Here is a 24,186-nt window from a genome sequence, read left to right as displayed (position 1 = left end):
CCTCACTCACCTTGACTTGTCCTCCCTCCTTATTTTTCTGGCTGCCCCTACTATTTAACACAGTGATAAAAGCCCTGATGACAAATGGAACTTGATTCAAACCCAGTTTTCCCTAACTTTTACCAGTTCCCTCTGACAACCTGTCAACAGCTCTGAGCTTCAGTTTCTCATCTGTAAAATGGGGAGAATAGAGCCTATCTCGTGAGGTTATGCAGAGGATTATACTGAGATTACGTGCTTTGCCCAGAGCTGGACGCATAGTAATTGTGGCATTGTTATTGTCTTTATTGTCCTTGCCATCACTAATCATGACCTCTGTGATCCTCAGTCTCTCACGTATCGCTGGGGATAAGGCATCATGGAGTTTGAAGAGGCAGTCAGGCTGGGAGAGAACTGTGAAGTGCCTGGCACAGCATGACCTTCAGGATCCATTCATGGGGGTCATTATTACAACAGCATTTATCAGGCTCTGGCTCAGACCTTGTTGGCTCCCTGAGGGCAGACGTCGTGTCTGATTCTCCTTCCCAGGGCTGAGCAGCCCAGTGAACAGACCTGCCGTGGGTGCATCTAGGGTTCATACATCTTGCTGAGATCCCTATGATAGTTAGCTAGGGTAGTCATCTCATCTGTCCCTGTAGGATCATCCGTGAAATGGGGATGGCCATCACTACTGCTTTTCAGTTCACTGAAGGATAATTGACCATGTGTGTAAACCAACCAGTCTTAGAAAAGATGGTATGGCAAGCTAATACTAATAATAGTTTAATTAATGTGTCTTATCTTAGCATAAGCTCTTTCTAATCTATTGTATTTTCCCACCATAATTTCTATATCACAAAAGAAGTTTAGCTTTCACTATTTGTAATTCATTTTGACTTTAAATTATTAAAACCAGATATTAAAATGAGCACAAGTGTAGTTAGATATCATTGTGTGAAGTTGTAGCAGTGCATTTGTTTCTATTCCTCATAACTCTATCAAAAGAGACAGATTTTGTACATTTGGCTGAAAGAAATGTGAAAATGAACCTATCCAGATACAACAATGCTGTGCTTAGGAAGCACTGGTCCTTTTAGGAGGGGGTTGTGAATCACGAGGCTCTAAGAGGTGACAGGTCGGCTTCCAGTACTTCTGTTTGATGGCAGAACTCTCCTCTTTGGGTCTCCCTCCATTCCCTACAAGACGGTGGTGGTGTTTTCCGCTATGCTTGTCCTCTTTTACTTCTTGATCCTTACGAAATACGCTCTGACTTTTTCAGTTTATCTCAAACACCACCACCTCTGTGAAGCCTTGTCTGCTTATTTCAGACACTTAATTTTTTTCTTTTTCTGCGCTATGTTTGTATTGATTACCATTCTGTAGAGTTGAGTATTTAAGCCTCCTCGAGTTGTTTTCTGTGGATATGCTTTACCTTCTCACGGGCAGTTACACAGCTGTTTGCCCCCAAGCTGCTCCATTGTGTGCTGTCATCCGAAACTCTTGTGGACCTAAACCAGAGGAGGAGCGGGGCAGGGGCTGGCTTGCCTCTGCCATCCATGTTTTCTCCTGACAGTGCCAGGCCAGTGCTGGCCAGTGGTAGGAGGTGGTGGTACCTATCCTTTGACTGTGTAGATTCCTCTGTAATCTGATATAATGTGATCATGGTCTTGGATCTGGAGACCTGTACTTGCAAGAGAGTGCCAGGTTATCATCCTATTAAAAGGTGGGCCATGAGGTTAACGTCCTTTCATGTATACAGCTTTTCCCATATTTTAGTCATGGTTCAGAAATAGGCTTGGAAAATGGTTGCACAGTGGGAAGCAACTTAGAAGCCCAGGGTATACGTTTCCTTTTGGTTTTCCTTTATTAATAATCTGCAACCCTTGCCTTCCATGACTGTTAAAACACGTTTTCCAGCTTTTCAGTTAGTCTTACTAGGTGACCATCTCCAAGTCAACTGTCAGTTCTGATCCTTCTATGATATACAGCCACTTGGGAGCTTTAGTAACTTAAGTAAATTGTTGTCTGTAGTGGATGTTCGCCAGCCTGAACTCAAGTTATAATTGTTCGATGTATAGGTATCTACACACGATTATTGCTACCTCTGGGGAAAATAGTAAATCTCGTCTTATGTTTATTCTCGTGTTGGCATTTATGTGCTCCGTCTCCATATGATTACATTAGGAGACTGCTTTCTATGCAAGCTTTCAGGTGCTCGCATAAATGCCTCTTTCTCTGGATGTTAGAGACAAAAAGAGAAAGTTAACACAGAAAAGTCACCTAGGGGAGAATTTCTTTCCCTCTCAGGAGTCAGTAGTTCTCTTGTCTAATGAGAGACTTTTGTTCCCCTTGCCCATTGGTTCAGCTTTCTGCCAGAAAACTAAAGGACAGCTGGCATCTGCTCTCACATTACTGGTCATATGTCCATCCCTGGAAATCAGCCACTCCCAGGATTAGCAGCTCACTCTGTTAACCCCATGCGATTGGACTTGTTCATGTTCAGAGCTTCTCTCCGGGCTGTTTGTGTTTAATATCATGTTCCCTGGCTTTAAAATGGTTGGAATAAACATTTCATGAATGTGTGAACCTCCTTGACTGTAACCATTGAGGTCAATAGGAACAAATAAGTATCTCAGAAAAGAGTTTTCCAAATTGCCCAGGTGTTAAGCTGTAATAACCAATCTGTGACCTTTAGTGGAAGAACCATTTAGTTGAGTTTCATGCAGTTATTGGAAGGGTTTGGATAGGGTTTTTTTAGTCCAAGTCTCCTGTTTCTGAATTTCCAGCCTACAAAAGTCTGTATGTTTTGCCCCAGTATTTTATTATTGTTCTTGCACTCATATGATATTTGATGATTATATCAAAAATTAAATATGATGGCTAAGTTATTGATGAGATGAAAGCAGTATTCTTCAAGGAATATGCAAAAAGATTGACTGCCTGAGGATGAATATGGTCTTAGAAGGAAAGACAAGGCCAAGGGGAGATATTGGAAGACTTAATACTTAATCCTTTTGAGTGGATATGGGGTAGGAATAGAAGACCATGATTAATGTGGAAATTGTTGAGCTATGTAAAACAGAGGTCAGGGTTTGTTAGCTACATGCTTAATAGCTATTCTTTGGAGAGGTCAAATAGCTAATATGTATCAGAATAACCAATATGTGCTCCATACCTACTATGAACAAAGACTGTGCTGAGTATATTTATATACATTGTCTCATTTTATCTAGATTATAATTCTTATCCAGCTAGTGAGTAGCAAGGCTGAGAATGCAATTCAGATCTAGGACTTCAAAAGTTCTTTTCTTTTCTTTTTGCAGCATGGCCCTTACTTTTAGTTGTGATTTTGTCTGAAATATATGAGAAAAATACTATTTTCTGTGTCAGCTATAACCATGGAATAAAGCAACCACTTCTTGAAAACGTATGATGTTCAAACATTTGGTTTACTTTAATGTAGATAAGGGAGATTTTTCCTCTGAATTTTACATTGTGTTACTTTCACTTCACCATAGTTGATACAAGGAGACTGTGGTAGAACAATCTTTATCCATAATTAATCATTCTAGAAAATATGTCTTATTTAGTATTTTTCATCTGTCTCTAGGACTTGTTCAGAAAGAGCCACAGTGTTGGGATTATCCATTATCCAGTGTTCAATTATCCATTAAAGTGAAGTAAAGGATGGGAAAGAACACTGATGAATGTAATAAAATTTTATGATATCAGAGTCTGTGCCTTATCTGTGCTCCACTCTGGGATTCCCATCTTAATGCCCTAATTCAGGTCTCACAACTTTTTCTTTGACATATTTCCCAAGTGTAGCCCCATGTTCAACCAAACTAAGTGGCACAGTAGTTCAGGGAAAGATTTCTTGGGAAGCAGACATGTATTCTAGTTGCATGTGGCCAATAAGTTTCCTCTCACACATCAAGTCCTATCAGTTGATTGTCACTGTAGGACAGCTTTGAGATTGATTCTTGAGGCCACAAAAGGGCTGTACTGGTGAGGATCTGGATTGATTAATCATGTCTGCCGTGAGTATGGGATGGGGAAGTGAGTGGTGGCCTGTGTGACACATACATGCCATCCCGTCTCAACTATTTTAAATGTATAATTTATGTTCACTTCTCTGTACAAATAAATTATGAATCTCTGAGTAAAGAAGCTATTCAGGGGCTTCCCTGGTGGCGCAGTGGTTGAGAGTCCGCCTGCCGATGCAGGGGACACGGGTTCGTGCCCCGGTCCGGGAAGATCCCACATGCCACGGAGCGGCTGGGCCCGTGAGCCGTGGCCGCTGAGCCTGTGCTTCCGGAGCCTGTGCTCCGCAACGGGAGAGGCCACAACAGTGAGAGGCCCGTGTACCACAAAAAAAAAAAAAAAAAAAGCTATTCAGTTTCAAAAATAATCATTAGGGAATCTTAGTTATGCTTTTTTTACATGCACAGATTTTTCACTATCTTAGGAAGTTTATTTTCATAAATGTGGAATGAATTTGGTGTGGTGAAATGCTCTACCTCATAATATTCAAGGTGTGCAGATATGTTGCCCCATTTGCTATTGTGGAAATCGGAGTCTGATTTAATCAACTGTCAGGCAATTGGTGTTCTCTCTCCTGCCTGCCTGCCTTTGTTTCCTTCCTTCCTCTTCTTCCTTCATTTCCTTCCTTCCTCTTCTTTTTTCTTTTCTTCTTTCCTTCCCTCCCCCTTTTTTAATCTTCTCTCTCCCTTTCTCCCTTTCTCCACAACATTGAACAGAAGTTAAACCCTGGTCATTAAAACCTTAAATATTTTTTCTTGTACTGTTTCTGATTTGAAATGTACAAGTACATATTCATCTTGATTTATATAACTGATACCAACCATGAGAAGCACCTTCAATGCGAATAGCGAATACTGTGGAAGGAAAGTCAAAATCCTCATGGCCTATAAGTTTCTTTGCGATCTGATCTTTCCCACCCCTTCAGCCCCATTATTCATTAACAGCACCCCCCCCACCTCTGTACACAGACACACACACACACACACACACACACACACACACACACACACACACACACACACAAATACAAACACACACATCAGTGGAACCGTTCCAAACTGTTTGGAGAGCCAAAGCTGTGCTATTCTTTCAGCTTTCTGTGCTTCTGTGTGTTATGTGCTACACCTTTTGCCTGGAACATACTACTTTCATCCATCTGCCTTTGGACCCAGCTCAGTGTTCCCTCTTGTGGCAAGCTTTTCCTGACCTCATAGGCTGACCTAGTTGTCCTTCTGTATTGCATCTTTCCATGATCCTACTACTATGTAATACTATCATAAACCATGATGACTCACACAGGTAATATGTGTTCAGCCTTTTCTGTGTGCCAGGGACCATGCCAAGGGCCATACTTGCATTGTCTTATAGTCATATGATAACTTAGTGAAATAGCTATTATTATTTTATTGAGGAAAGTGAAGTATAGGGAAATAAAGAGACTTGCCCAAGATCACAATGCTTGAGTGCAGTGGAGTCCTTTGAACAAAATTTTAACTGCTGATTTATACAGATTTTTCTCCCCTGCATTGTTGCGAGTTCCTTGATGTCATGGGCTGTCACTGATTTCTCCCCTGCATTGTTGTGAGTTCCCTGATGTCATGGGCTGTCTCTGCTAGCAGCTGGCATGTCATATAGGCTCAAAATGTTTGCTCCATTAAATTTGATTGAAGTCTCATTTGTAATAGACTATTCCATCATTCATCTCTGCAAATTTTAGAGTGTAGAAACATATAGTAAACTGGTTTTCTTTCTTTATGTTTCCTCCGATTTTTGTGTATTCTCTGAACATTTAAAAATCATGTATCCTCAATTTCACTTATTGGCAATAACCTTAAGTTTTGAATTTAATATGTTCAGAAGAGTTATGGAACTGTAAAATTCCTGTCATCTGAAAGATTGAGCGAGGTTGTTTTTCTCATTCTTAATTTCTTTGTCTCTAAAATAACCGCCTAAGGAATATAAGGAGGGACAGCTGATATTGTGTATAAGGCAAAGAACTAGTTGGCTAAAATAACAGATAATATTTTCTTTCTGCCTCTCAGATTTATTTTGTCAGGAATTGGTTCCACTCTCTATTTACCACCACTGATTTATCCACAAGGTTGGTGGTTCTGCTTTTTGATAGAGAACCTCCCTTAAGAAGTAGGTAGGTTTTTATTTTTACCTTATTTTCTACAGCCTGCCTTTATGATGCAGTATGATGTTAGGCCAGTTGGCAGTCATGTAATAAGTCCTGAGTATGTGTCATTCCCCAGAGCATTAGAGTGAAATGGACCTAACAGGGACTCTGGAGAACACCAACTTCATTGTGACCCCTCTGGTTATTTCATCTTTATTGGAGCACTAAACAAGAATATTTGTCTGATTTGAATCCAAAGAATACAAATGTATAGTCTTTATTAAAAATCACCAGTACCAGCCGTGACTGACTGTTCAGAGCTAGTCCCCATGATTCGGACTTAATTACAGGCATGGCTAGTTGTGACAGACTTGCCACCTAAGGTCTACCTTGTTATGTTTTCAAATCAGGAAAGTAACTTTTTTTTTTTTTTAGGTGCTAAGCTCTTTTTTTTTTAACATCTTTATTGGAGTGTAATTGCTTTACAGTGGTGTGTTAGTTTCTGCTTTATAACAAAGTGAATCAGTTATACATATACATATGTTCCCATATCTCTTCCCTCTTGCGTCTCCCTAGGAAAGTAACTATTAATATAACAACAGTCATGAAAGAGTAAAGTAGAATGTTTTAAAAAGGAAGTTTTGAGAATTCAACACTAAGCTACAATTAAGAGCCTTTTTGCTTAACCTTGAGTGTCATCAGACTGGGTTTAACGTGTTTCATAAAGCTCTGTGCAGCTAACTTTGAGGGCTGAACTTAGAAAAATAAAAATAAACAACAACTAAAAAAGATTCTTCTTGTGGTTTGTACTCAGACTTGGGGCTCTTGTTTCTTACACTGCTGGGATGTGTTCCCAGTTGCCAGGACTCTGAGCAGCCGAGCGTGTAGAATCTTGCTGGTGACTTTCTTCTTTCACAGCTTCTCCACTGGTTTCAGCTCCAACAGAGCCTTTTGTTGTACATGAGAAAGGAAAGAAGAAAGGACGCACATCCCAGCACTGCGAGGGAGACTCTGAGCCAAGATTCCCCAACATTTCAGAAGGGATTCTTCCCAGAGACTCCCTAGGTTTTGCCCTTCAGCAGTAGAAGTTTTTTGTTTCTTTTCCCCTCAGATTGTATTTATCATAGGTGAAACAGAACATTACAGCCAAACTCAAAATATTCTTTATTTTCTTCCAAGTCTCATTTTTTTCCCCTTCCTTCCGTAGAGGCAAATACCATTCAGAAATGTGTCTACATATTTCCAGTCCATGCTTTGATGTGTGCACTAAATATATGTGTATTTATAAACAATCTATAGTAGTTGGAATTATTTAAATTTCACAGAGATGCTATGCTGTGTCTATCATTTTACCACTTGCTTTTTTTCACTCAGCACTGTATTTTGGATGTCTAGTCTCGTTCAGCTACATTAATTATAGCAACTGTTCTTTTTGTACCAATTTCTGACATTTACTTTGAGTTCATAACGTTTTTTCATGACTTCTGTCTTTCTCCTTTCTTTCCTTATGTTGGGCGATGTGAGGATTTTTAAAAATTTATTTTTTCTCTAATTTTTTCTTAAATTTGTAGCAAATATATATATTTCATGGTGTCTGAAGTCAATCAGAATTTCTCTCCTTTCATGCAATATAATGACCCTTGGAGGCCTTCATTTAATCTCCCTTCCTCCCTCCATCTATGTCATTGGTGTCCATTTTTTTATTTATATATTGCTGTTCCAACCTCATCAAAATTAGTCATTATGATGATGTTGATGACTCTAATTATTTACAGCCAATTTTTTATTTAGATTTACTAGCATGCTTACCTGTTGCTTCCCTCTTCCAACTCCTTTCTGGGTCCTATTTCCAGAGCTTGTAGTAAATCCTTTAGCAGCCATTCTGCTCTTCATCTTTATGTCTGAACTGTCTTTCACCTTTTTTCCCCCGAAAGAGATTTTACCTATGTATAGAGGTATACAGGCTGACTCTTTTTTCTTTTAGAACTTTGAAGGACATGATAATCCCTTATTCCATACCAACTTTTATTGTAACAGTTTAGATAGAAATTTTTCTAAAATTTAGACAGAGGTATAATGATTCTACATACCCCTGCCTTTCAAGAGAGCATCAGTTAAATCTCGCAGAGCCTTTGTTCAAGGAAGCATGGTTATCTGGAATGTGAGATTGTGTGTGTCGTAATGCCATGATGTCCTTTGGGTGATTGAGCTGTACAAGATTGTTTGGTCTTTCATTAAATGATTTAAGACTGTGGGGTCTTTTAAGACCTTGTGTCTGCTTCGTGTGTGTGTGTGTGTGTGTGTGTGTGTATTGTGTGTTGTGTATATCTTTCCTCTCTGCCAGGACTTCTTGCTACAACTGATTTACTAAATATAATAATTCTCTTCCTTCAATCTGCTGTTTCCTTCCTTATTGTATATTCTTTGTTTCACCTTAGTTGGATGTTAGTGCCCTAGATAACCAAACTTGTCAATAATACACGGGTTTGTTTGATATTGTTGCTAGCATTGTCTCTGTTTTCTTCCTAAAAATTGTTTTATAACTGGGTAATTATACGATGCGCAGCAGTAGACTTATTATGGACACAAATTCTGAAGCGGGAGTGCTTGGGTTCATATCTCAGACCCATACCTCAGCACCATATAACCCTGGCTTGCTCCCTAGCCCCTCAGTTCCCTCATTCCTAAGAGAGAGATGAAAATTTTATCTACCCTTTTAGGGTATGTATTTAAGGTGAATTAATACACGTACAGGTTAAAGCAGTTCCAGGCCCTAATTAACATGTGGTACATTAAGTACACTTTAAAACAACTTTTAAGTTTCATCTCAAGTACTGTGTGCAATTTGAGGTTCTATACAACCCAAGTTACAACCAAAGTTTTTAATAAGTATTCTGGATGAAGAATCTCTAACTTGGAGAAAAGCTAAACAAGGAAGCAGTCTATTTCTGTTACCACAGGGCATTGAATGTAATGTGCAAATTTATTTACGTATTTGCTTCTGCCAGTGAAGCAGGGGGTCTGAGGAGCTACTGTCACCTAAGATCATCAGGGAGTAAAGATGTGACACTTTCAAAATCATAATGTAAATTAGTGGGTAAGCGTTTGCTTTATAAATGTTTGATTTGCTTCTAACTTTTCAGTTCAGCCTGATGCCCCCATCAAATAATGTGGATTCTGGAGGACCTGAACTTTAACTCCAGGCTTTTCAGTAACTCACCATGTGACTATGACCAAATCCTTTCAATTGCTTGTGCTTTAATTGGACTGTTATAAGGGCTAATGGGCTAATACATGTGAATGGGCTTTTAGCTAGTTTTTTAAGTGCTTGAAATAACTAAGGTGATGATGCTACATTTTAGCCATGTAGCAATTAATTGCTGTAATGCTTCAAGTGAAAATATACAGGTTTTATTTCAGATTAAATTTTTAGAATCAACTGATTCACTCATATTCAATTATTTCCTGGCTTTAGGACATAACACAGTTATTTTATTTTACTTGTGGTTTGTCCCCTATCAACTCCCAAAATGATTTCAGGATGCTTACAAAAATTTATGGACAGTTAACATAAGCATGTCAATGAAACGTTAGTAAAAAATTGACCATGGAGGAATTTTATTCCAGTTTCTTGTTTGCTCTAATCTTGATTTTCCTCCTTTCCAATACTATAATCAGTGATGTCAGTGTCCGTGTCCACCTCTTCTTACTCTTCTTTCAGTTAAGTAAGAGTACATTCATTGGAGACCACCTGTTCACCCAGTACTGAAATGAATTATGAAAGAAACTAACGTTTGTTGAGCACTGTCTCATCCAGTTGTCCTTCAGTCCCATGAGAGAGAGGCTCTAATTAGATCTTATCAGATGATGAAATTCAGGCTTAGAAAGTTTAAGTGGTTTTTCTGAGGTCAGAGCTAGTCAGTGGTAGAAGGTCAGAGTGAAGCCTAGATCTGCCTGAGTCTAGCCAGGTTCTAGAACACAGCCTCCCAAGCAATACACCTTTGTGCTTTCTGTCATATCACTTCGGCTGAGAGAACCAAAAGGGGAAAAATAATTATTCTATCTTTATGGAAGTTCAAAAATAATTTTAGATACAATTTGCATGAATTTCAAGACACTGTGACTATAATTACCCAATAATACATGAGCATGTGTAAAATGCCTGAGTGGCCCGTAGAAGATGTGGGCCCATTTGTGAGAAGCCACGTGAAAGGGGGTTAAGATTTTAAACAAGTTTTAAGAGCAGTAGGGCATGGGTTTATGATAACCTTATATCACTGGACCCCGCTGGACAAGTCTAGGATCTCGGTTTGTAGACAAAGCCCTAGTCTAAGTCAGAAGAGGATAATTTCAGAAACTTGTAGCTGGATAAGAATTCTTTCAAAATAGGTACAATCGAAGTTTCTAGAGCTCCTCTCAATAATGACTTTGCTCGAATCTGTCTTTCCTTATGAACGTCCCTTCCTCCTCTTCCATGACTTTCTCATTTTCATATCACAAGTTAATATTTAATTCATGTTCTTGCCCCAATTGAGGATCTGTGGAATATTATTACTTATTCATGGGGTCATTTTTACTGGGGTCTGCAGAGTGGGTGATTGCCTCATAATAATCATACAAGGTTGCTTTTATCTTAATTTTTTTTTTTTGTCGATGAGCAAGCTGAGGTTTAGAGAGATTAAGTATCTTGCCCCCAAATCGCTAGCTAGTCAGAAATTAAATCCAAGCTTCTCTGGCTCCAGAACGTGTGTGTGTATTTCCTATGAGTCACACTATATGATATTCTGAGCAGTTGGTTGATATTTAAAAGGCATGAACAAAAGCCTCCCACCCAGAAATAACGCTACCACTCAATAATTATTGTGCCTTAAATTCCAGTATTTGAGATGCGTCCCTTTTGAATTATTGGCTGCTCTCTCTATTAAGTGTTTAACTTAATGATTATTCTTTATTTTTATAGACCTTTACATAGCACTTTAATGTATATTAAATTAAATGTAGCATACTTTTAGCTGCTCAAATAACAGAAAACCCAGCTAACAGTGGCTTAAACAAATAGGGTACATGGTTGCTGGCTCAGTGGCTTAAGATATCAGGACTGCGATAACCATGATCCTTTTGGCCTTTTTCTTATTGTCACAAGATAGCTGCTGCAGACCCAGGTATCACCTCTATTTAGGGACAGAGGAAGGGAACAAAGAGTGCTTTGCCAGCCAGATGTCATTTTTATCCAAAAAAGCAAAGACATTCTAGTAAGTCCTCCAGCAACCTTTGGCTTATAACCTCTGGTCACAACTACATCTCATAGCTACACATACCTGGAAAGAGTCTGGGAAAGTGGATATTTCTAGAATGGAGATGGGCAAGAGAGAAGAGGGAGGGGAATGGCACTGGCTTAGCCAGGGAACAGTGTTGGCCACAATGTATGCTGTGTGTTCATTTCATCATTATAACACTTTCAGAGATGGCTAATAACATTATCTCCATTTTACCGGTCATGGAAATAAGTCCATGAAGTTTGGATGACTTTCCAAAGTCATATAACCAGTTAGACTCTCTGGAATCTGAGCCTTGGTTTCCTGCATTCCGGGCAAGTTCTTTACACTCTCCACCCAGGAAGGAGTTAGCAATTCAGTGATTAATATTTTACTGTATTAGTTTTGAAATCCTCCTCCTTGGATGCAGAAAACTCTCAGGACAGCATGAGTGCACAGGGCTGCTGGAATGAGCAAGAGGCTCCACAAGTGAGGAAAGACCACAGGGTGGGTGATGAGGGAATGACAGACATCAGCATTGCTTGTTTCTTCCCAGTTGGCTCAGGAATGAACATTGAATGTGCGTTCTGGACATAGCTTTTCTGTTTTTTCCTCCCACAGTCCTGGGCTGAGAGCCTTGTAGGAAATCTCAGTGAAACCATGGACATCTTCTCTCTTCCCCTGTTTGTCCTTTGACCTACTCTGTAAGGCAGTTGTGGTCTGAATTCTGTGTTGACTTAGTCTTGGCAATGCCTTAATGAAGAAATCCTCATCATTTGTCTTGCCTCTCTAGTGGCTTTTCACTCTATTTCATCCAAAAGCTGTTTCCTGAGGAAAGAGCTTCTTTTTTGGATGAATACATTTTGTGTGTTTTCTTTTGGGCCATTATCCCCCAGATATCCTAGAACTCAACTTGGAAGTTCATAGTCCTCAGTTATATGAAGAGTCCAAGCAATAGCAGTGGAAGGGAGGGGTGGGTACTGTGTACTAGTCTATGATGGAGCCTCCTCTGTATTTTCTCAGTATCTTCTTCACACCTTTGTTCTGGCAATTTCCACTAGCACTGTAGTCATTCGTTTATATTTCACTTCCTCATCAAACACTTTTTAATCTTTGTATTCATAGAACCTTACAAATAGAAGCATTCAGTAACTGAATGGAAAAGAGAGCTCGGTTTTATTGAATATTTGGTTTAAAGGTTAACCAAGAAATCTTATCTTTGTTCATCCTGTTGAAAACAGTTGTGTGAAGTAATGGTTCAGGGTCTTGCCTTGGTAAGCAGAATATTTTAGATAAAAACTGTATTCAGTGTATTTGGTTCTGTAGATTGCTGTTTTGAATGTCAGTTACTGTTCTTTAGTTTAGCAGGTTTGCACATGTAAACTATTTGTTAGGGTGCATTTGAATGTCTCATGACCTCAGTCATCCTCATTTTCCCTTCCTCTCTTCTTTAACAATCATTTTCCCTTATTTTTGTTATTAATTAACTTACATTTATTTATTCACATGTTTCCAAAATGAGTATTAAAAATAATTAAAAGTAAATTAAAAAGTAAAATAATTAAAAGTCTCCCTTCCATCTCTCATCCCCAGCCACTCAGTTTACCTCCCTTAAGCAACACTTCTCATTAAGTTCTAGAATATTCTTTCAAAGATATTTTATGCACATGCAAAGATGACTATATGTTCTTCCCTTAACAAAGCTATACAATTAGTAGCATATAGAATGCCTTTTTTGTTTGTTTGTTAAACTGAGTGACTTTAAGAAAGTAGACCTGCTTTTGCTGCATCCCATAGGTTTTGGGTCGTCGTGTCTCCATTGTCATTTGTTTCTGGGTATTTTTTGATTTCCTCTTTGATTTCTTCAGTGATCACTTCGTTAGTAAGTAGTATATTGTTTAGCCTTCATGTGCTTGTATTTTTTACAGCTCTTTTCCTGTAATTGATATCTAGTCTCAGCGTTGTGGTGGGAAAAGATACTTGATATGATTTCAACTTTCTTAAACTTACCAAGGCTTGATTTGTGACCAAAGATATGATCTATCCTGGAGAATGTTCCATGAGCACTTGAGAAAAATGTGTATTCTGTTGTTTTTTGATGGAATGTCCTATAAATATCAATTAAGTCCATCTTGTTTAATGTATCATTTAAAGCTTGTGTTTCCTTATTTATTTTCATTTTGGATGATTTGTCCATTGGTGAAAGTGGGGTGTTAAAGTCCCCTACTATGATTGTGTTACTGTCGATTTCTCCTTTTATGGCTGTTAGTATTTGCCTTATGTATTGAGGTGCTCCTATGTTGGGTGCATAAATATTTACAATTGTTATATCTTCTTCTTGGATCGATCCCTTGATCATTATGTAATGACAATGGAGACACGATGACCCAAAACCTATGGGATGCAGCAAAAGCAGTTCCAAGAGGGAAGTTTATAACAAACAATCCTACCTTAAGAAACAAGAAACATTTCAAAAAAACAACCTAACCTTGCATCTAAAGCAATTAGAGAAAGAAGAACAAAAAAAACCCCAAATTTAGCAGAAGGAAAGAAATCGTAAAGATCACATTAGAAATAAATGAAAAAAAAATGAAGGAAATGATAGCAAAGATCAATAAAACTAAAAGCTGGTTCTTTGAGAAGATAAACAAAATTGATAAACCATTAGCCAGACTCATCAAAAAAAAAAAGGGAGAAGACTCAATTCAATATAATTAGAAATGAAAAGGAGAAGTAAGAACTGACACTGCATAAATATAAAAGATCATGAGAGATTACTACAAGCAACACTATACCAATAAAATGGACAACCTGGAAGAAATGGAAAACTTCTTAGAAATGCACAATCTGCCAAGACTGAACCAGGAAGAAATAGAAAATATGAACAGACCAATCACAAGCACTGAAATTGAAACTGTGATTAAAAATCTTCCAACAAACAAAAGCCCAGGACCAGATGTCTTCACAGGTGAATTCTATCAGACATTTAGATAAGAGCTAACACCTATCCTTCTCAAATTCGTCCAAAATATAGCAGAGGGAGGAACACTCCCAAACCCATTCTATGAGGCCACCGTCACCCTGATACCAAAACCAGACAAGGATGTCACAAAGAAAGAAAACTACAGGCCAATATCACTGATGAACATAGATGCAAAAATCGTCAACAAAGTACTAGCACACAGAATCCAACAGCACATTAAAAGGATCATACAACATGATCAAGTGGGCTTTTTTCCAGGAATGCAAGCATTCTTCAATATACGCAAATCAATCAACGTGATATACCATATTAACAAATTGAAGGAGAAAAACCATATGATCATCTCAGTAGATGCAGAGAAAGCTTTTGACAAAATTCAACACCCATTTATGATAAAAACCCTGCAGAAAGTAGGCATAGAGGGAACTTTCCTCAACATAATAAAGGCCATATATGACAAACCCACAGCCAACATCATCCTCAATGGTGAAAAACTGAAACCATTTCCACTAAGATCAGGAACAAGACAAGGTTGCCCACTCTCACCACTCTTATTCAACATAGTTTTGGAAGTTCTAGCCACAGCAATTAGATAAGAAAAAGAAATAAAAGGAATCCAAATCGGAAAAGAAGAAGTAAAGCTGTCACTGTTTGCAGATGACATGATACTATACAAAGAGAATCCTAAAGATGCTACCAGAAAACTACTAGAGCTAATCAATGAATTTGGTAAAGTAGCAGGATACAAAATTAATGCACAGAAATATCTGGCATTCTTATACACTAATGGTGAAAAATGTGAAAGTGAAATGAAGAAAATACTCCCATTTACCATTGCAACAAAAAGAATAAATATCTAGGAATAAACCTATCTAAGGTGACAAAAGACCTGTATGCAGAAAATTATAAGACACCGATGGAAGAAATTAAAGATGATACAAATAGATGGAGAGATATACCATGTTCTTGGATTGGAATAATCAACATTGTGAAAATGACTCTACTACCCAAAGCAATCTACAGATTCAATGCAATCCCTATCAAACTACCACTGGCATTTTTTACAGAACTAGAACAAAAAATTTCACAATTTGTATGGAAACACAAAAGACCCCAAATAGCCAAAGCAATCTTGAGAACGAAAAATGGAGCTGGAGGAATCAGGCTCCCTGACTTCAGACTACACTACAAAGCTACAGTAATCAAGACAGTATGGTACTGGCACAAAAACAGAAATATAGATCAATGGAACAGGATAGAAAACCCAGAGATAAACCCATGCACATATGGTCACCTTATCTTTGATAAAGGAGGCAAGAATATACAGTAGTGAAAAGACAGCCTCTTCAATAAGTGGTGCTGGGAAAACTGGACAGGTACATATGAAATTAGAACACTCCCTAACACCATACACAAAAATAAACTCAAGATGGATTAAAGACCTAAATGTGAGGCCAGACACTATCAAACTCTTAGAGGAAAACATAGGCAGAACACTCTGTGACATAAATCACAGCAAGATCCTTTTTGACCCACCTGCTAGAGCAATGGAAGTAAAAACAGAAATAATCAAATGGTACCTAATGAAACTTAAAAGCTTTTGCACAGCAAAGAAAACCATAAACAAGACCAAAAGACAACCCTCAGAATGGGAGAAAATATTTGCAAATGAAGCAACTGACAAAGGATTAATCTCCAAAATTTACAAGCAGCTCATGCAGCTCAATAACAAAAATCCAAACAACCCAATCCAAGAATGGGCAGAAGACCTAAATAGACATTTCTCCAAAGAAGATATATAGATTGCCAACAAACACATGAAAGAATGCTCAACATCATTAATCATTAGAGAAATGCAAATCAAAACTACAGTGAGATATCATCTCACACTGGTCAGAATGGCCATCATGAAAAAATCTTGAAACATAAATTCTGGAGAGGGTGTGGAGAAAAGGGAACCCTCTTGCACTGTTGGTGGGAATAAATTGATACAGCCACTATGGAGAACAGTATGGAGGTTCTTAAAAATCTACAAATAGAACTACCATATGACCCAGCAATCCCACTACTGGGCATATACCCTGAGAAAACCATAATTCAAAAAGAGTCATGTACCAAGATGTTCATTGCAGCTCTATTTACAATAGCTAGGACATGGAAGCAATCTAAGTGTCCATCAACAGATGAATGGATAAAGAAGATGTGGATAAAGAAGGTGTGGCACATATATACAATGGAATATTACTCAACCTTAAAAAGAAATGAAATTGAGTTATTTGTAGTGAGGTGGGTGGACCTGGACTCAGTCATACAGAGTGAAGTAAGTCTGAAGTAGAAAAATAAATACCGTATGCTAACACATATATATGGAATCTAAGAAAAAAAAATGTCATGAAGAGCCTAGGGGTAGGACGGGAATAAAGACACATACCTACTAGAGCATGGGCTTGAGGATATGGGGAGGGGGAAGAGTAAGCTGTGATGAAGTGAGAGAGTGGCATGGACATGTATACACTACCAAATGTAGGGTGGATAGCTAGTGGGAAGCAGCTGCATGGCATAGGGAGATCAGCTAGGTGGTTTGTGACCACCTAGAGGGGTGGGATAGGGAGGGTGGGAGGGAGGTAGTTGTAAGAGGGAAGAGATATGGGAATATATGTATATGTATAACTGATTTCCTTTGTTGTAAAGCAGAAACTAACACACCATTGTAAAGCAATTATACTCCAATAAAGATGTTTAAAAAAAAAGTAGACCACTTTCTTAAATAGTATATAACAATTTTATCATCTTTTTTTTAACAGCATATTATTCCATTTTGTAGACATCTCTAATTTGTTTAACCCTCTTTCCTGTTAGTGGATATTGAGCTTATTTCTAGTCTTTGCTAATATACAATCAGTGCTGTAACAAATGATCATACATGTTTGCTCTCACATGGGTAAATATGTCAACAGGACAAATTTCATCTAAGGAAATGAAATTGCATGATCAAAGAGTATGTACATTTATGACGTGATAAATTGCCCTCCCAGGGTTTATACCGATTTACACTTCCACCTACAATGTATGAGATTTCCTGTTTCTCCACACCTTCACTAATATAGTGTGTTATAAAACTTTTAGTATTGTTCAATATGACAGCTCAAAAACATGGTATCACATTTTCCTCTTATGATTGAAGTTGAGCATCTTTTTTAAATATAGGTTTAAGAGCTATTTTTAGTTCCTTTTCCATGACCTGCTGTTTGTATCCTTTGTTTATTTTTCTGTTAGGCTGCTCATCTCTTTCTTAAGGATTTATAAGAAATTTTATACAGTTGGGGAAATTAGTTTTTTGTGGTAACAGTTGTGAAGAGTTTCTGCATGATTTGGTGTTTGTCTTTTTTATTCTCTTTGTTATAGTTTTGGCCAGGTGCAGAAAGCAAAAGATTAGTGTAGTCAATCCAAAAATGTATCAGTATTTTCTTTTAAGACTCTGGTGTTTTTGTCAGAGCTAAAAGGCCTTCCTAACCATAATAGAAAAGAATATGAAAAAGAAAATACATATGTATGTATAACTGAATCACTTTGCTGTACTCCTGAAACTAACACAACATTGTAAATCAACTATACTTAAATAAATAAATAAATAAAAAGGCCTTCCTTTTAGTGAGCTTGCAAAATAATTCTCACATGATTTCTTCTAATATGTTAATAGTTTCATTTTTACATCTAAATCTTTCCTCCGCCAGGAATTGTTCTTGATGTATTTGCTATGAGGCATCCTTTCAACTTTATGTTTCTCTAGATGGCTGTTTAGTTGTCCCCAAATCATTTTTTAATAAACTGTGTTTTCCCCACTGATTTGATTGTCTGCCTTTATAATCCTGTGAAATCCCCAGTGTGTTGGGTCTAGTTTGAACTTTCTGTCCTGTCCCATTGGCCTCTCTGTTATTTTATGTGCCAGTACCACATGGTTTCAATCATTAATTTGTCTAATAATCTATCAGAGCTGCTTCTCCCTATTACTGTTTCTTTTCAGAGTTTTTTTGGCTATTCTACCTATATTTACTTTCTTAACAAATACATGCCTAAATTTATTTTATTCAGAATGATTTTCAAGCACCACTATTTTGCTGAGCCCTGCTGTGAATTCTCTACCAGAAAGGAAACTCAGGATATGTAAGACACTGGCCCAGATCAGACCATAGAGCTTTCAGCCTCATTGAAGAGGAAAATCACATGTCAAAGGCAGCTGAGGCTTCTGCAGCTGAGCCCCTCGCTCTCCTGAGCTGGCTGAGCAGAGTTTCCCGTGCCAGCATGTGACCTGATCACTATGTCAGACCTCTCCCACCTTCTTCCTGCTGATGACTCTCACTGCCAGTTCACCTTGGACAATGAGCTTGAAGTAGATTATTTTTGGAGTATCTGAGCAAATATAAAGCAGTTGCACTGGAAAGTTCAAGCTTGTGGTGGGATATATTCATAGGGCATATTCTGTTGTGCCTACAAGTTACTTTACTTTGGCAAAGACCATTAACCACAGCTCTAGAATTAAAGTAGATGAAACTGTCATGCTTTTGCCCTAAAATCTTTCTTCTTTTATCAACATCAAAATGATAAATGAATATAGAGATGGTTTCATGTGTCATTTTGATGACTTTAACTCCCCCACAAGGTAGCCTAAAAGAGATCATATATATATATATATTATATGGATCATATGGAATGTAATGGGAGTATTTTTACAGTTGGATTTTAACTCGACATGGAATCAGATGATGAAAACCTGTGATGTTTAGAGTGTTTTCATTTTCTGTATAGAATATTAAGTACATTAACATAGCTCTGAATTTGGTAAATATTATTTTACAGTTAATAATTGACAGCCCTCACCCTTGACTCCAAAAATAACACTTTCTTTTCTTCCTGCTTCACAGAAGGGCTTGACCTTCCAGCTGCTCTCCACATTTGGGGTTCCTCAGGACTTGGCCTTGTGTCCTGTCCTCTTTCTTTTCTCTAATTTTTCTTTTGATCTCATAAAACTACCTAAATATTGACACCTTCCAAATTTATTTCAATAGTCCAGACTTCTCCTCTGAGTGACTTGCATATCCTGCTGCCTACTTGGCATCTGTACTCAGATGACAGTGGCCAAAATGGAACCTCCCCACTCCTTACATCCGACCCATTATATTCAGGAAGTGGCACAGACATCCACTGTGTTTGACAGAGTAGAAACTCAGTTGTCTATGATTCTTTTTTTTTTTAATCACTCCCACATTCAGCCCATCGGCAAATTCTAGCAAGATCTCCAAACTATATTTCTAGTGCACCCACTATATGCATTTCCATGGCAACCCCTACTCACCCTGGTCTAGGTCAGGGGGATGCTAACTACAACTAATCAGATGCAATAGAACTTCCTAACTAGTATCCTCCCTTGTAAACTCTGGTTTTCCCACAGCAGTAGGATCAGCCCTTTTATCTGTAAATCACATCATGTCATTCCTCTGCTTAATACCTTTCAGTGGATTCCCGCTGCACTTGGACTGGAATCCAGTCTTGACACTATGGCCAACAAGGTCCTGCATGTCTGGTCCATCTTTGGCTCTTCAAGCTCATCTCCTTTCACTCTTCCCCTTGACCGTTAACTTTCAGCCACTCTGGTGTTCTTTCATTTCCTTAAGCATACTAAGCTTTTATAGCCCATGGCCTTTACATGTGCTATTTCCTCTGCCTAGAATGTTCTTCTCCTGGCAGTTTATATGACTGGCTTTTCTCTTTGTCCAGGTGTTGCCTTAAATGGTACTTCTCAAAATGTCTTCCCTGGTGACCACATCTGCTGTCACCACCAATTTATTGTTCTTTATTTCATCTCTTATTTGTTTCCTTCATCACAGTGTCCACAGGCATAATTACTTCATTAAATTGCTTTAGGTCTGCTTTTTTGATTTTGTCTTTCTTTCCTGGTGAAAGTTAGTTCCATGGGGCAGACTCTCTGCTCTAAATCCTACTGTGTGGCTAGTACGTAGCACAGCGCCTGGCACATAGTGAGTATTCAGTACACTGGATATTTATTAAATAAATGAATAAACTAAAGGAGTAAGCAGCAATTAAGGGTGGGGATTATGTGAAGAGTAGAGGAAATATTTCTTTCTTAACTTTGACATTGAAGTATGTGCTGTGATAAAACCAAGAATTAAAATCATTTTAGGTGTTGATTAAACCCCTGATAGTAGAAAGCAACTACATGATAGAAATTTTCTCTGGGGATGTTACTGAACTTGTTATGGAATTGCACAATTATGCTGCTGCAATGCCTGAACGTTTAATAGGATGTGTTCTGTACCAATTTGGAAAATGTCATAGATTTATTTCACTTATGTTCTGCATTAGTATTCTCATCTCCCATGAGCATGTATCATTAGTGTTAGGACCTGTCCAGTGATTAATCAATATTAACTGAGAAATATCAAGGTAGTTCATTTTCCAGGTGTTTATTATTCTCTACCAGGTAGATGTGGATCATGTCCTCAAGGAGCCTCACAGACAAGTAGGGGTGACAGTCTGACAAAAAAATCCTATTGTCCTCTGTGGTAGCATCAATAAGAGACACATACAGGGATCATGGTGTAACAAAGGGGGGAGTTTTGCAGATTTGTCTGGGGCCTGGACAGTGTCCCAAAGGAGGAGGCTGTGGAATTGGTCTTAAAGGAATAAGAATTTGCTAGGTGGAAAGACTTTCCAGTCCTTAAGACAGAATGTACAAGGACATAGAGGCACAATTAAGGTAGTATGTTCTGAAATCTGCAACCAGAGGAAAATGTAAGAAGAGTAATGGGCAATGAGATTGAATAGAAAGGCAAAACCAGATTGCCGAATGGGGGACTTGGAATGGTTTTAATCTTGACGGCAAGATTATATAATTTACATTTTCAGAAGATCATTGGAGGATGGAGGATGGCTTCCAGTAGGAGGAATCTGGTGGTGGAGATAAAAGGCAGGGAAGGGATCACCTAGGAAAGTACAGAAAGAAGAGTCAGAGATGGACCTCAGTAGAGCAGGGGCACTTGAATGGGGAGGAGGAAGGTGCTTTTTAAGGAAACTGAGATGGATTCTTCAGCATGGCAGCAGATGAAGAAAGCAATATGTCACAGAAGCCAAGAGAAAAGATCTTTTTTAGGAAGGAAGGAGTGATTTATATCAGATCAAGTGAGATAAAAATTAAGATGGAAGGACCAGATCTCATAATTAAGGTATTTTGAGTGACCCTTAGCAAGAGCTATATTGGTGGGGTGATGAGGATAGAAGCCCCATGGGGGTGTTGAGGCATGAAAGAAAAGTGAGAAAATGAACACTGCTTAGGGCAGACATAGAGCCAGTGGGAGTCCTTGTTTGTTTGTGTTGCTTTGATTTTAATGAACAGTACAGATTTGAACTTGCTTGTATACTCTGCTGAGAGAGAGAAAGCATAGGAACTAGGCTGTCAGTGCAGGAGAACTGGGTTTTCGTGTAACATCGCTTTAAATAGGTGGAACAAAAGAGAAGGGAAATAAGGAGAAAAGGTGAGATGTACTTGAGTTTGTGGCTGAAGTATAAAGTAGAGGTATTTCTGATACTGGGGGAAAGTGTACTGACAGGGGAACAAAATTGGCTCTAGAGGAGAAAGATGATTTTTCAGGGCAGAAGCTATAGGGAGCTGGGGCATGATCACAGGGATGCTAAGTGTTCAGTTGAGTTTAAAGGCGCAGGCATGTGGTGACCCCAGCCCACCTGCAGGTCTTAGATGTAAAGTTACCAGGGCAGGTCCACCAGAATATAAAGGAGAAGGCTGCTGAGAATACCGATGACATAATGGTTGAAGTGATGGTAAAGAATAGAGAGAGCCAGCCTAGTTAGGGAAGTGAGCAGAGGGGTCAATGCAAAGGGGCCTGGAAAAAGAGAGTAACCTGAGGTCAGAGGAACAAGTGCTCTTATCTAAGTGATGGGAGGAGGGCCAGGCCTAGAAAGGTATGAGACTGGAAGTAATAGATGAGAATTATACATTTCTTTACCACTTACCTGGGAAGGTACTCATTCTGCCCTTAAGCTGCTGTTGCCCAGAATGGTGTGGGCAAAGCCTGTCTTGGAACTGTGCTCAGCCGGAGTCTTCGTGCTTGGTACTCCTTTTGGGGGTGGATTTGATTTTTTGCCAAGTCGTTAAGAGCCATGTTTGGTGAAGAAAGTAGACAAACTGGGTAATACCATTTTTGGTAGAAATGGAAATGTAGATTTAAATAACAATACTGTTTTTCTTACGTGACTTATACTAGGCCCTGATAGCAGTTTACAAAGAGAGCAGTGATAGCATCTCTAGAATATACAGAGCCTCTCAAAGTAACTAGTTGGAGGGATACATTCTTTTGGACATAAACACCTTAAAAGGTTTTGGGGTCACATTCCTTTAGAGTTATAAAGTACCCAGTAAATACTTACTGATATAGAGTTTAGAAGATGTCTACCATTTTTTCTATACAATCTTTTGTATATCTTTATTAATGAAATCCTTTATGCCAACGTGGTATTGAAAGTGGTGAACTGAACAGGAATATTTATATAGCCAGCTTGGCAGCTTTATTTAGGATCTGTTTCTTTATTGGACACTGGAAAATCTAATTTGTACTGTCTGTTAGCATTTATTTATCAAACACTTTGAGGTCCCTAGATGAAAAGATATGATAAAGGCATACCCACAGCCATTATGTTGCCATAACTTAATTTGTTAAAATTTTGACAAGGGATGCTGCTTATTCTCTAACTTTTTGAAGTACCAGAAAGAAGTGATCATTTTTGTCCTCAAATTCCTGTCCTTGCAAAGTAGCACTGATGGCAGTGTTTGAGTAACAGCATGGGCAGTAGCTAGGACCTGCAGAATAATTACCCTAGAATGGGAATTTGTAACCATTTAAGTGGTGGGAAAATGACTCTCTTTTGACCCCAGAGGAGCAGAGATCATAGAATCTAGTCATCCTGGGGGTCTGCTCAGCCACCTTCCTTTGCGACTCACTTACCTGAGAACACACTGTTCTCACTTGGGTTGCTTTCATCTCATGCTTTCTACATAAGTTGGCTACTTACCAAAAGGCAAAGAATATGTCATCTTTCTCAGTGGGGGAGCACTGTCGGCATTCTGGGCAGACAGGTCTTTTTTGTGCGTGGGACTCTTAGAATCTCAGCCTGCTTGGCACCGCTGGCTTCCTGGCTCTAAATGCCAGTAGCCTTCACAAGTCACTGCGGCAGTCAGAAATGTCACCACACATTTCCAGATGCCTTTGGTTGTTTATGGACTAGAGCCTGGGGGACTTGTTTACTGAAAAACCAGCAAAGACAGGAAACATTCTTTTCTGTTCCTTTTATGGTCGGTTGGTCTATCTATCTATCGTCTATCTATCTCCTTTTTCTTTCTTTTCTTTTCGTTTTCTTTCATTGTGGAGTGAAGAATGACAGAAATAGGAAAAAGGAAACTTTATTAGAGAAAGAAAGATGGAAAACAAATTAATAATCCAAGGGAAGGCTATGGGAGAGCAGAAGAAAAGAGATAAAAAATAGAGCAGGAGCGAGGAAGCTGGAAGAAATGTTTTTGCCACATTTGACTATGGTCCCTTGTGATTTCCTCTCAGAAGCCAAGAATAAGATTTCCTTTAAGAACACTCAGGCATTGTTGCATTATAGGTTATAACTGATTGCAGAGGCACTGTAAATAGATTTCACTGAGAATATGGCTAGAATTGTGCAAGGTTTAGATCCAGACCCTGAAAGAGGAGAGCAACTTGTTATAAGGA

The 24,186-nt window shown here is 38.6% G+C and overlaps 1 protein-coding gene across 2 annotated transcripts in view; it reads left to right on the top strand.

Moving 5' to 3' along the window:
- KCNN2 (potassium calcium-activated channel subfamily N member 2) overlaps nt 1–24,186 on the top strand; it is a 186,989-nt gene that overhangs the window by 20,043 nt on the left and 142,760 nt on the right. The gene's annotated exons all lie outside the window — the stretch shown is intronic.

This window comes from Leucopleurus acutus (assembly GCF_964270905.1).
Source record: "Leucopleurus acutus genome assembly, chromosome: 3".
NCBI lineage: Eukaryota > Metazoa > Chordata > Mammalia > Artiodactyla > Delphinidae > Leucopleurus > Leucopleurus acutus.
The sequence above is the reverse complement of the archived record's forward strand: the minus strand, read 5'-3'. Positions and strand labels throughout refer to the sequence as shown.